Here is a 12,852-nt window from a genome sequence, read left to right as displayed (position 1 = left end):
AAGGTGAATCTTCGTAAAAACGAAGGATTTTTAACTTCTATTCCTTGTACTGTATTCCTATCCCGGAATACCGTCAATCGAACGCACCCTGAGTTACATTTTAGTCCGATCCTCTCTGTACTATATCTCCTGGGTTAAACCCTAAACTTAGGCCCTCCTAACTCTATATTTATTTCTATCATAATTGATATTTTGATTTGTTTACATTATCTTTTCTGAAGAAGGCGTTGGTTAAATTATCCATTTGCTCTTAACTTTTCGGATCAATTCGGTTTTAAGTTAAAGCAGAGTCAAACACGCGTAGGTATGGCGTATATTTCTGAAGCCGCCAGAAAACTGATCGTGTGCTTTTCGGGTGTCGTAATTTCTTCTTTTCGTTAAGATTATTGTGCTCAAAAAGTTCTTAGGACTTCGTGAATGGACCCAGACATATCACGTTATTGTAGGTTAACGTCGTAAACATAACCTTTTTTTGGTTGACAATTGACAAGCCTTTTCTAAAGATGGGAATATTTCACAATTCTTTTCTCTTTTTTTTTTTTCGTCTCCTCTCACCTTTATTTTCCAAATAATGTGTGGTTTAGGTTTTTAATGGACTTTACCAGGCCCATTTCCCCAGTTGCTGACGTGCTCTGACTTGCACCTCACAACATCAGTCCTAAACAAAAGGTATCATCTCGAGGCTCTGGGGAATAAATATAAAGATTTGTACGAGTTTATTCCCTTATTGGTTAACATTCACGGCCATCCCTCAAAATGACATTGGATATTTCGTAACAATTACATGACGCAATTTTCCCTCTTAATGTGACAAGCTTACCGCTGTAAAAGGAACGAAAACAGGCAGAAATAGAGCTTTAGTTCAACAAGAAATAGGGTGTCTGAGCTGAGCCTCTAAAAACCACTTTGAAAACGAAACGGTTAGCTTAAAGTGTCCGAAAAGTAAAAGGGGCTGCTATGTCACGTTATTTTAGGGTGTTTAGGGGAAATCTTTAGTTTATCCGGAGTTTAAAACTCGAAAATAGTAATGTGGAGTTCCTTTACTGATAAAATTACCGTTACATCACAAACAAGATGATTCTGAGCAAAAAAGACTTTTTTTTTAGGCGATTTGCCATAAACTTGAAAAACGTCGTGCCGACTTTTATCAAGATTACCCAAATGGAATCCGTTTCATCCATGCTTCTCTTTCCTTTTGCTGTATTTCTTTTATGTTTTTCAACAGTTTTAGGTAGTTATTGCAATGTTTCACTCTACGTTTTGGGCATTTTGGATGGCATAAAATTACATCATTTTGCGTGTCATACCTCCGTAAAGATAAACAGCTGCAGTTACCCTGGCCTCACCAAAAAATAAGCCCAACCCTTACACGCACCTTATAGTTAAAAAGCGGAAGCAAATGCCAAGACTTGAAAGGGACACTTCGTGTTGGATATCTAAGTCGTTCGTGCATTTCTGGAAATACCTGAACTTTTCCTTATCTCCCTTTCCTTAAAGTGCCCCTGTGACCAGAAAATCAATTCATATTTTTCTTTGGATTTCAAAACTATGTTAACAAAACACTAAGTGACCCACGTTTTAAGCCTTGATTTCAAAAGACACCTCTTTAGTTTAACTGTAATTTTCCTATTTAATGGTCCGCCATTACTAACATTATGTTCTTGAGAGAGCTGGTCGAGGAGAAAATGACGTCAAAGGCTCACTAGTTTAAGAATGCAGTACGTGTGTACGCCTCAGAATTAATATGCAGCACGGGGGTTTTGGGCTTTCAGACTTTTAAACTCACGCTTTGCATATATAATAAGCTGCGTTCACACGCTGAAATTTTAAGCTAGTGAGCCTCTGACGTCACTTTTCCCTGGATCCAACCGTCTGAGGTCCAATCGGTCAGTTTTGAACGTGAGTATTGGCGGACCGTGAAATCCAAAACTTACACTCAAACTAAACGGCCTTTGGATAAAAATCAAAGCTCAAAATTTTGCCAGTCAGGTGTTAAGCAAACACACTTTCAAAATCTGAAGGATAAAAGGAAGTGGTTTTTTTGATCACAGGGGCACTTTAATATTGTTGAGATCAAGAATTTTCAAGTATGGAAGGAAAAGGAACTGAACGAACTTTATTTTAGTGTCTAGTCGTTCTAGCGCTGGAGCACTAATTGAGGACACTGTAACCTGAAATCAACAATTGACGCAAATTAAGTCAAATGTTGGTTTTTGAGGAGAGGGGACAACCGGAGTACCCGGAGAAAAACCTCTCAGTGCAGAGTAGAGAACCAACAAATTCAGCCCACATATCACGCCGAGTTTGGGAATCGAACCTAGGCCACTTTGGTGGGAGGCGAGTGCTCTCACTACTGCACCATCGTGTATTCCAAAAGGTATGACAATGTCTTTTCGTCAAATTCTTGATAACCTGGGTATCCGAGGATTAAGGACGGTGCCTACTATTGTTATTGCGCATACGTTCTGCGCATCTCTAGATACTCGGATTTCCTATCGGTAGTGCTTACAAATGCAGGGATATTTTTTTATTGTTGATTAATTATCGTTGAGAAATGCCTGGTTACCCCCAATTTTCTTTTTGGATTTTAATAACACTTGTTCAGATCTGCTTTTCCCGCATATCCATACAACCGCGCAAAAATACCATTGAATTAGTAGGCACCGTCCTTAACTCTCTCGATTTTCCATCTTCTTGAATATTTGAGGTTTGGGTCTGATTACGAAGTCAAAAGAGAGGCCTGTCTTGGGGTGAATGTTGACAAGATTTGCCAAAATATTTTCAACATCTGAACATTAATCAGTTGAAGCTACATCTACGAAAGACAAAATCATAATTAAGGCACCTGGCAGAAAAGCGAAATAGGCCTTGTGCATGGTGACGGCATATGCTCAAAATTCACCACAAATTCATTTGGACTTTCAATACTGTTCGCACGTGGGTTTTCTTTCAAGTTTGCTCCTTCGAGATTTAGCCCATGCTAAAATTTACCAGTATGACTTTCGATTTCGAGGCTTGGTGGTGAATTTAGCCATCACGCGTAAGGCACATTGATTTAACGCATGCAAGTGGTAGAAGATTATCTGATATTGAAAGAGGAAACGAAGGACGAAGTTTTACTATGGACGACGATTTCAAGTGCGGAAGAGAAGTGATCCGGAAAGAATAACTCGAGCAGGGTTCGAGGTCTTGTTTTTTCCTGAGGAAGAAACTTGGACAGCTGAATGTGTAATGGTAAGCACTGATTCAATGCGCTGTTTCTCCCAGCTAGGGTTTCTGCAAGGCATTGTGTCGTATGCATGGTTAACGTTGAGTAGTCGGTTTCAACAGGGGAAGGAGGTGGGAGGAGATGACGTTTTGAAGTTATTTATACTTTTTACAGGGGAGTTTAATATATAATGGTAATTGAACTGAACGGAGTGCAATTTGGTCTGAAATCATACGTGTGATTTCAAAACGCGCCGCGCGAGTTCTATTTGAAATCACAAGTTTGATTTCAGACTAAAATTCCACGACACGAAGTTCAATTACCACTTTATTACATCCATTTAGAAATCATACAATCAGTATTTATAGCTAAAATACAGGATTATAGTCAGTACCAACATTTTATTGATCCAGTTGGGAACAAAAGTTTCCAAATTCGCCACACAATGGTTTTCTTTGTCTTTCATTTTCCTGCAATTTGATTGGTTACCTTAAACAAGCCATGAAATTTAATTGGCTGGTTTTTTTGTTCCTTTCTCATTGGCTGGGGAAATGGTGCGATTTAGAGCCAAAAATAGTGCGATTTGGGAATAAATCGCACTGCTGAGAGCCAGTCAGATTGCAAGGTTCAGCAGTGATTTCTAAATGGATGTAATAAAACTTTAAACTGCCTTGTACTCGTTTCAGAACCACTTCTGTACCGCGCCCATGAATTGATGTCGAAATCTTTTTTTAGAGCGGCATTAGAAAGTCAACCAGTACAACTTTATAGTGTCAATTCTATGTGCATTTATTTTTAATATAACATTTTGAAAAGATTTTATCAGCTTTCAAGAGCCAATGTTATTTATAATTACGCACTTACACAACCAGAAAATAAAATCATTTTGTCAAAACGTTAGTTGACCTTCGTGTAGCTCAGGTTGATTTTACCTCTTGCAAAGAAAGGCAAGTGTCAACTTTTTCAAACGAAAATCTTTTATCGAAGACAAATTTTAATTAAAGTAAACGAGGATATTGATGAAATGTATACCATCTAAATGTTTGAGAATGAACTACACCAGTGCCTCGATTATTTTAAAAACTTGCTGCGGCAAGCTAAGCAGCTCAGGGAAGACTTCATATTCAGCATCGCTATCGACATCATATTCAACGTTCCCACAACTGTCGTGTTCCTCGTCGTCATCGTTATTGCCATAGCAAAAGTCGCCGTTACATTTAACGTTTGCGTCATTATCAACATCACATCCGGCCACTTTATCGTCATCGAGGACATCACTGACTGCAGGATCAACAGAATCTTTAATAAGGAGTCGCTCTAATAAGGATACAAGCTCCGTAACGGATGGTGAGGTAGGTAGTGACACTTGAGATGTTCCAGTTTCATTTGCAATTGGTGGTCCAGTTAAGGGTGCGACTGGTAATGGTCGCTTTGTATTTTCTAGTTCTCCTAATGGTTCCTGGTTTTTAGCTTCTAATTGTGCGATTGTAAAAGCACTGCCGTTGACCGGCCATTCAATTGCTCTTCTCAGTTTTGCTTTCCTCGATTCCTTTACTTTTCGCTTCCTTGGTTTGGAACAGGAGCTTTGTGACACATTCCCATTCCTTGAAGCCAATGACATTTGACGGCGCTGTTGGACTGCAGTATAATATTCCTCCCGTCTTTTCTTTGCAGACGGGTCGGATGTCGTTAAAGGTGAGTTGAAACAACTAGCTCTCCCTTCGTTCCGTCTTTTCTTCTTCTCGTTGGACTGTGTGACTGCATTCTGTTCTTTCCTTCTGTTCTTAGCTTTAATGCGTGAAATGGAATAACTTTGGTTAGCAGCATTTCTTCTTTTCTTCCCTCTACGAACAGCAGAGCATTGTGGGCGTGTTACATTTTTATCAACATTAACCCGAGTGTAGCAGATATCGCAGACAGGTTCGCTTTTCTTGTTCTCTTTCTTGGCATTAAGTCCTTTATCTCCTTCTAGCATTTCGTTTCTAAAGAGACTGGAGGAGGCGTTAATCGAGTCCGTACTTCTTGGTCTTTCATTGTTAACACTTGAGCTAAGTGACCAATCAGTTTCTTGAAATGTCCTATTCTTTTCTACCTTCGCTTGCTGGAAAGAAACGACAATCCAGGCTTTTTTTCTCTTCTTCTTTTCATCTCTCTTTAAGATCGGACGCCACTTATCTTGATTTAGATTTCCTTTCTTGCCCGAACTGTGTTGAGGCAGCATCGGCTTACGGAAGCTCAGGACAGTCTCTCCATATTTGAAGTTCACTTCAGTTCTAATTTCTGCTGTGACTTGGTTCTGATGTTTGTGCTCTTTTTTGAAAGAAACTCTTTTGGTTTCTTTATCCCGATATTTTACTCCATCAAGTGCTAAAGCTTGCCTGGGAGTAAACGCAACACCACAAGAACTACTGCTTTGATCAGAAAAGTCAGTGTGAGCAAGGAGAGATTTTAATGATTGTCGTCCAGCGGAACGATTTTCTAAGCAAAATTGTCTGGCATCTATTGGACGCTTCATCGTTTCTTTAGGTTTGAGGTATTTTTTCTTCTGGCGGAGGTCTTGCACATCTTCGCCTTTGATGAAGGCTATGAACAAGCCATGTTTATCCCACACGATCGCCTCGTTATCTTCACACCCATGCAGCTCATCGAATAACTCTAACTCGAGTTGAACAAGGCCAAAGATCTTGTCCAAAGCACTGGAGCATATATCGAGCAGACAAATCAGTAACGAGATTGAAACAATCGCAGTGGTGGGGATACAAAGGATGATGATTGTAAGTAAGCTTACTAAAGATGATCGCATTTCACTGTCCATCTTTTTTTACCAAAGTGATCGCGACAACCTGAACAGATGTCTTTTACTTTGTTTGTGACGATGCACCACTTGGTCTGTTTCGTCAGTTCGCTTCTACAGCGCGTGCATTGAAACTCGCGCGCTCACACATGAGCTCGATATACATGGCGTTTTACCCTTTTTTTTTTATGGCTACGGGAACTAAAGCACGTGCACCACCCAAGTTGAGCTGTTTGGTTGAAGCGAGTATCACTATGCATGGACACGAGTGGGTGTTTGTGTCCTTAAATCTAGCGGGGTTTGGCGCAGTACATGTGATGAGAGCTATAGGCTTGTGCCCTGGATTGACTTCCCTACTGCAGTTAAAGTGTGGCTTGTGTTTGTTTGTACTTTTACTATGCTCTAAAACGTTTTTTTTTTTCGGGTATTCTACTTGCCCTGTCATCAAAAACGGACACATGATTTGGTCTGTGAAAAGTTTGTCATTTGATTGGCTGAGATAAGCGCGTCAGTGTGCTCATCTACATAAGCTTAAAAGCCCACCTTCAAAAGACAGGCTTTTCGACCTCTTTTTTTTTGTTATGGAAATTCGCACTGCTTATCGTAGTAATCTGATCAGATGAATTTCAGCTTTGACGGGATTTTCATATATGAAAATTGTTTCACGGCTCGCGATTCCAGTGGTTGAGGGTGGGCTATTTAGAGTGATTCAATGTGTTGTTATTAATTTTATTAGTTTACAAATTCAGTTAATTCCGTTGACTAAGTTTAAAGTTTATTTAGTTTAGGTCCGTTAGCAAAACTCAAGAATACTTTTTTCCCGGGGCACAAACCAAACATTTTTCAACATGACTCACAGCAAAATATGTTTCACTTGAAATAATGTCTTTTTTTGTAAAAGAAAGTACATGTATTATCATATGACTAGCGGTTGTTGCGCATGCAATAAAAGCAGTGGTAAGGTGAGGGGCAAGGATTGTGGGCTCGACCAAAGAAGATATTGTGCACGAATGGTTAGCGAATAGACTGACGGGCCTTTCCATGGTGCATTTGTCAGGGATATAGAAGAATTTGCCGTTGAAGAATCGCATTGATATGCGCTGCGCAAGATTACGCCTTGAGAACCAACTCGGTCAAGTGCCACATCCGCAAAACAAGTCAATTTTCTTTGTGCAGACAGCAGTGCAAAGGATCTTCGGAGAATGTGGCAGACAGTGAGTGGATACATTAGGTCAGCGCACTGATTGAGTACGGAAAGTGCCTTGACAAAGTAGCATTAAGAGTCCATTGTCAATTGAGCAGGAAATTTGGCCTTAAAAGTGGAGGAAAGGGGTAGGAGCACCATCCTCTGCTATTGATCACGAATGACCAGGTGAAACTGATGTGGGACAACACTATCATCGCTTATAAACGGGTACCGCAAAACAGGCCAGATGTCACCCTTGTTCTGAAAGATAAGTAATGGTAATTAGGTAATGGTGCAGGTGATGTGGCTGCGCCGGATAATCGGAACGCTGCAATGACCGCCGTTTGGAAGATTGAGCGATTTAGCTTTTGAAGTAGTAATTGTGGTGCTATATCATTAGAGGCTCTTTGATCAGCCTCGAAAGATTTTGTGTGTACCTAGCAATCGAGATGTTATTGGGAACGCTTAGATGACGGCCTTCTTGGGAACAGCACATATCCTCAGGAAGATGTTGAATCTCTAGCTGCGGGCTGAGAGCTGACACTTGACATGAAATACCCGTTGCCTCCCTCGCCTGCGCATCCATTGTTTTGGCAACACGAGCAGTTTGTAACCTTTTCTCTAAATTCTGTTCTCTCTCCATAAGCCTTTCCTTTGAATGTGGATCTTCGAGGCCCAGCACGAACATAGACGTAATCCACGAATATTCTTTATGACCAAGGTCGCAGTTCTTAGCTAGAGTTTTCAAGTCGCTACAAAATTCGTCGACCGTTCCGCCTTGATGTCAATTTTATTCCGATGTATCTCTGAAGTCCAAACAAGACATTCTTTTTGATCGAGTCTGCTCGCAACTTTGTAGAGATCCCAGGATATTTTTCAGCACCTTCATGTTTCGGCTTTATTTGTCGCCGCACTAGGCTCGGGCGGTTTCAGGTGTTCCATCCCACTTCTGATACCATGAAGTGTTATCGTAAAGGTGCAACACACACAAGATGGCGGATGTACAGAACACTCCTTTATTCCCGACACCATGTGCCTGGTGAAACCGCTGACTTGATGTTACAGTGGTCGTTCTCTATTGAGACTAATCTGTGCCCGCTTATTGCGAAAAATATTTGAAGGATAATAAACACAATAGCCTTCATTTGGCGTGAAAATATGCTCGGATATTTGTCCTTAGACATTATCTGTTCCTCGAAGCTCACAGTTTACACCAGAATTGCGTTTAATTTTTCCGGAGGACACAATTTTCTTTGCCTACGAGAATAACGTTATATTCCGGATTGACGAAAATAACACCCAATTGCCTTTCGATATAAGCTAATTCTGAATGTAGTTGGATAGATTCACTTGAATTCAGGTTTCACGACCTCAACACGGGGCTTTCAACCACGACTACAAGTAATGAGTTTTCTACTCACTTTTCATCTTTTCTCTCAATCTGAAAACCAAAGGACTACCCCGTGCAATATTACTATAAATATTAAATTGAAAACAAAATGATTTGAAGACAATAGAACTGAGGTCTTCTTGGTCCGAGGGCGGCCGGGGTGTAATTTTATGCAAATTGTACCCAATTTCATTTCAGTTCGGTTATCAATATCATTTTCTTTCTGCCACATGTACAAACATTGCTTTCGGATTGTCGACACAACTTACATATGCAGGTAGGGCAGTTTTTTTTTTGTCATCAGAGCATGAGTGGTACAAAGAAGCGTTCATCATAATCAAGTAATGTTGATTAACGTATAGTGCATACTTCCGCCACTATAACTAGTAGGTTCGACTAATCAAACAGCTTGTAACATGGTCTTTCGAAAAGAGCAACTTTCTAAAACTGCAATGCAAAATGCTTCCGCTAGAGATTGTATGGATATTCCCACATAGTGATATGCTTCTTTGTTGGAATAACATTGCCTTACGGTTCAAGCTCGTGTACTTAAGTGTGATAATTATCTTTGAAAGCAATGCAACGGCATATGTATCTTTCTTGTTTTACTTGCTAAGAACTGTTCACAACGCGAACGTTTACTATGATCGACAGGTGTAACTGACAATATTCATACGTTCGTGTCGATCCGCGAATTTCCTTGCCATTCTTTCCTTTACAGTATTTTCTTATTGTCATCTTTTTGGTCGGTGTGCACAGCACATTTTCGTTCGAAGGTAAGCTTTCTTCACAATAAAAGGAACAAACGTTTGACGTCACAGGATTTTCAAAGGACAAGTCCACCGGGTGACGAGAATTCGGTTGCTGGCTTTGTCATCGACAATAAAGTTGACAGTTACTTGTGAAAATACATTTTTCGTGGTTAGTCTCACGAAGCTCGTTTCATGCCAACTTTATTGTCAATTTACACTCGTGAATTTGTGCGGTCTGGAATCCTTATGGATATGGTAGAGGTCGTCCTCTATCGAGACTACTCTGTGCTGTATAAAAAGTTTTCTCGGCCCCCAAATTAATCTCAAAATTGTTTTTCTTTTTCGTTGAGCCTATTTGAGTTACTTTCAGTTACGTCCAGTCAGTTATGATATTGAAAGGTCCTCGTTTTTTTTGCGGGATAAAACAATGCTTTCCTCATGAACACGCAGTGGTATTGTAAACAATCATTAATTTAACAAATTATTTCTGACCCTGGATGTTTTCTTTCGAAGAAGCCGATTTTTTCATTGTACTCGATTGTAAGGGAAAGAAAAAACCGTTTCGATGTTATTTAGCTAAACAATGATTCGATTGGCATAAAGGTAAGGCCTTCTTCACCCGTTCTAAATGTTGGTTTTATCTAGGTTAGTTTCCAAAAATTGTCTCTCTTTTCCAAGATATCTTTCTTAAAGAGATCTTGGCTCAACAGCGTCAAATTCACCACCCAAGTTGACGAGAACGACGAGCGCTGCCCAAACAACAGTTTCCTGACATCAATCTACCGGAAGAGGAGATTAACAAGCCTCAACCAAAAAGGGATCATTCACATCTCGTCAGCATCTGAAAATTTATAAATTTACAGGTAAAATTATTTAATGATAAACTCATTAATATAAGGTAAATTTGGAGTATAGGTTATTGCGAACAAAATTCCTTTATTTTTGAAATCGAGGATATTTCTTCTGACTATTTCTAGTCTACGGCTCTAAAAAACTGAGGAGAGGCTCATCCTGGTGTGGCATCCCTAGTCAGCGAGGTATACAGCTTTTATACTCTTCCAGTTTAATATAAAAGCAAAACCAATGAATCCGGACTACCAAAGAATGGTGTTTAATTTTTCCGGAGGACACAATTTTCTTTTCCTACGAGAATAACGTTATATTCCGGATTGACGAAAATAATCCCAATTGCCTTTCGATATAAGCTAATTCTGAATGTAGTTGGATAGATTCACTTGAATTCAGGTTTCACGACCTCAACACGGGGCTTTCAACCACGACTACAAGTAATGAGTTTTCTACTCACTTTTCATATTTTCTCTCAATCTGAAAACCAAAGGACTACCCCGTGCAATATAACTATAAATATTAAATTGAAAACAAAATGATTTGAAGACAATACAACTGAGGGCGGCCGTGGTGTAACTTTATGCAAATTGTACCCAATTTTATTTCAGTTCCGTTATCAATATCATTTCTTTCTGCCACATGTACAAACATTGCTTTCGGATTGTCGACACAACTTACACATGCAGGTAGGGCAGTTTTTTTTTGTCATCAGAGCATGAGTGGTACAAAGAAGCGTTCATCATAATCAAGTAATGTTGATTAACATATAGTGCATACTTCCGCCACTATAACTAGTAGGTTCGACTAATCAAACAGCTTGTAACATGGTCTTCGAAAAGAGCAACTTTCTAAAACTACAATGCAAAATGCTTCCGCTAGAGATTGTATGGATATTCCCACATAGTGATATGCTTCTTTGTTGGAGTAACATTGGCTTACGGTTCAAACTCGTGTACTTAAGTGAGATAATTATCTTTGAAAGCAATGCAACGGCATATGTATCTTTCTTGTTTTACTTACGAAGATCTGTTCATAACGCCAACGTTTACTATGATCGACAGGTGTAACTGACAATTTTCATACGTTCGTGTCGATCCGCGAATTTCCTTACCATTCTTTCCTTTACAGTATTTTCTTATTGTCATCTTTTTGGTCGGTGCGCACAGCACATTTTCGTTCGAAGGTAAGCTTTCTTCACAACAAAAGGAACAACCGTTTGACGTCACAGGATTTTCAAAGGAAAAGTCCACCGAATGACGAGAATTCGGTTGCTGGCTTTGTCATCGACAATAAAGTTGACAGTTACTTATGAAAATTCATTTTTCGTGGTTAGTCTTACGAAGCTCGTTTCATGCCAACTTTATTGTCAATTTTCACTCGTGAATTTGTGTGGTCTCGAATCCTTATGGGATATAAGGCGAGATTTATGTCATCATTTTGTCAGCGAACGAGACATTGGGCGTGATGCCCAACGAGTTTGCGAAGCAGGAAGGTCTCTGAAGAGTCCCATGGTCGGGATGAAACAAGCTTCGTAAGACTAACCACGAACAATGTATTTTCACAAGTTACTTTCAACTTTATTGTCAATTCTCACTCGTGAATTTGGGCGGTCTGGAATTCTTATGCGATATAAAGCGAGATTGCTGTCATAATTTTGTCAGCGAACGGGACTTTGGGCGTGATGCCCAACGAGTTTGCCAAGCGGAAAGATCTCTGATGAGTCCCTTGGTCGGGATGAAACGAGCTTCGCAAAGCCGATGACACACGGTTAAACATTCCGGGTGCAACATTTGTTGCTCAACAAATGTTGAACCATGTTGCACAGACGTGTTGACCGGAATAGTACGAGCTGATCTCTATTTTCGTTCAACATCGTTCAACAACGTTCAACGTGTTGAATGGCATATTTTAACATTCAACATGGCATGACACACTGTTCAACATTTGTTGAACAACAGCTGCAACATTTGTTGATCAACAAATGTTGAACCGTGTATCACCAGCTTAAGACTAACTAACCACGAACAATGTATTTTCCCAAGTAACTGTCAACTTTTTTGTCAATTTTCACTCGTGAATTTGTGCGGTCTGAAATCCTTATGCGATATAAGGCGAGATTGCTGTCATAATTTTGTCAGCGAACGGGACTTTGGGCGTGATGCCCAACGAGATTGCCAAGCAGAAAGATCTCTGATGAGTCCCTTGGTCGGGATGATACGAGCTTCGTAAAGCCCATGACACACGGTTCAAAATTCCGGGTGCAACATTTGTTGCTCAACAAATGTTGAACCATGATCCACAGACGTGTTGACCAGAATAGTAGGAGCTGATCTCTATTTTCGTTCAACATCGTTGAGCAACGTTTAACGTGTAGAATGGCATATTTTAACATTCAACATGGCATGACACACTGTTCAACATTTGTTGAACAACAGCTGCAACGTTTGGTGATCAACAAATGTTGAACCGTGTATCACCAGCTTAAGACTAACTAACCACGAACAATGTATTTTCACAAGTAACTGTCAACTTTATTGTCAATTTTCACTCGTGAATTTGTGCGGTCTGAAATCCTTATGCGATATAAGGCGAGATTGCTGTCATAATTTTGTCAGCGTACGGGACTTTGGGCGTGATGTCCAACGAGTTTGCTAAGCAGAAAGGTATCTGATG

The 12,852-nt window shown here is 39.9% G+C and overlaps 1 protein-coding gene across 3 annotated transcripts in view; it reads left to right on the top strand.

Moving 5' to 3' along the window:
- The first annotated feature begins 8,794 nt into the window (after positions 1-8,794).
- The window catches only part of LOC138016964 (stabilin-2-like), a 21,938-nt gene continuing 17,880 nt past the window's right edge, over positions 8,795-12,852 (top strand). The window contains exon 1 of one of the 3 annotated variants that reach the window (XM_068864152.1): positions 8,795-8,855. The gene's annotated coding sequence lies outside the window, so the exon portion shown is untranslated. Of the gene's footprint in view, positions 8,856-10,053; positions 10,194-10,823; positions 10,866-12,852 lie in introns of those variants that run through there. The other 2 variants (XM_068864151.1, XM_068864153.1) reach the window with 2 other exon arrangements.

This window comes from Montipora capricornis, chromosome 9 (genome assembly GCF_036669925.1).
Source record: "Montipora capricornis isolate CH-2021 chromosome 9, ASM3666992v2, whole genome shotgun sequence".
NCBI classification, from domain to species: Eukaryota; Metazoa; Cnidaria; class Anthozoa; order Scleractinia; family Acroporidae; genus Montipora; species Montipora capricornis.
This window is presented reverse-complemented; position numbering and strand designations above follow the sequence as displayed.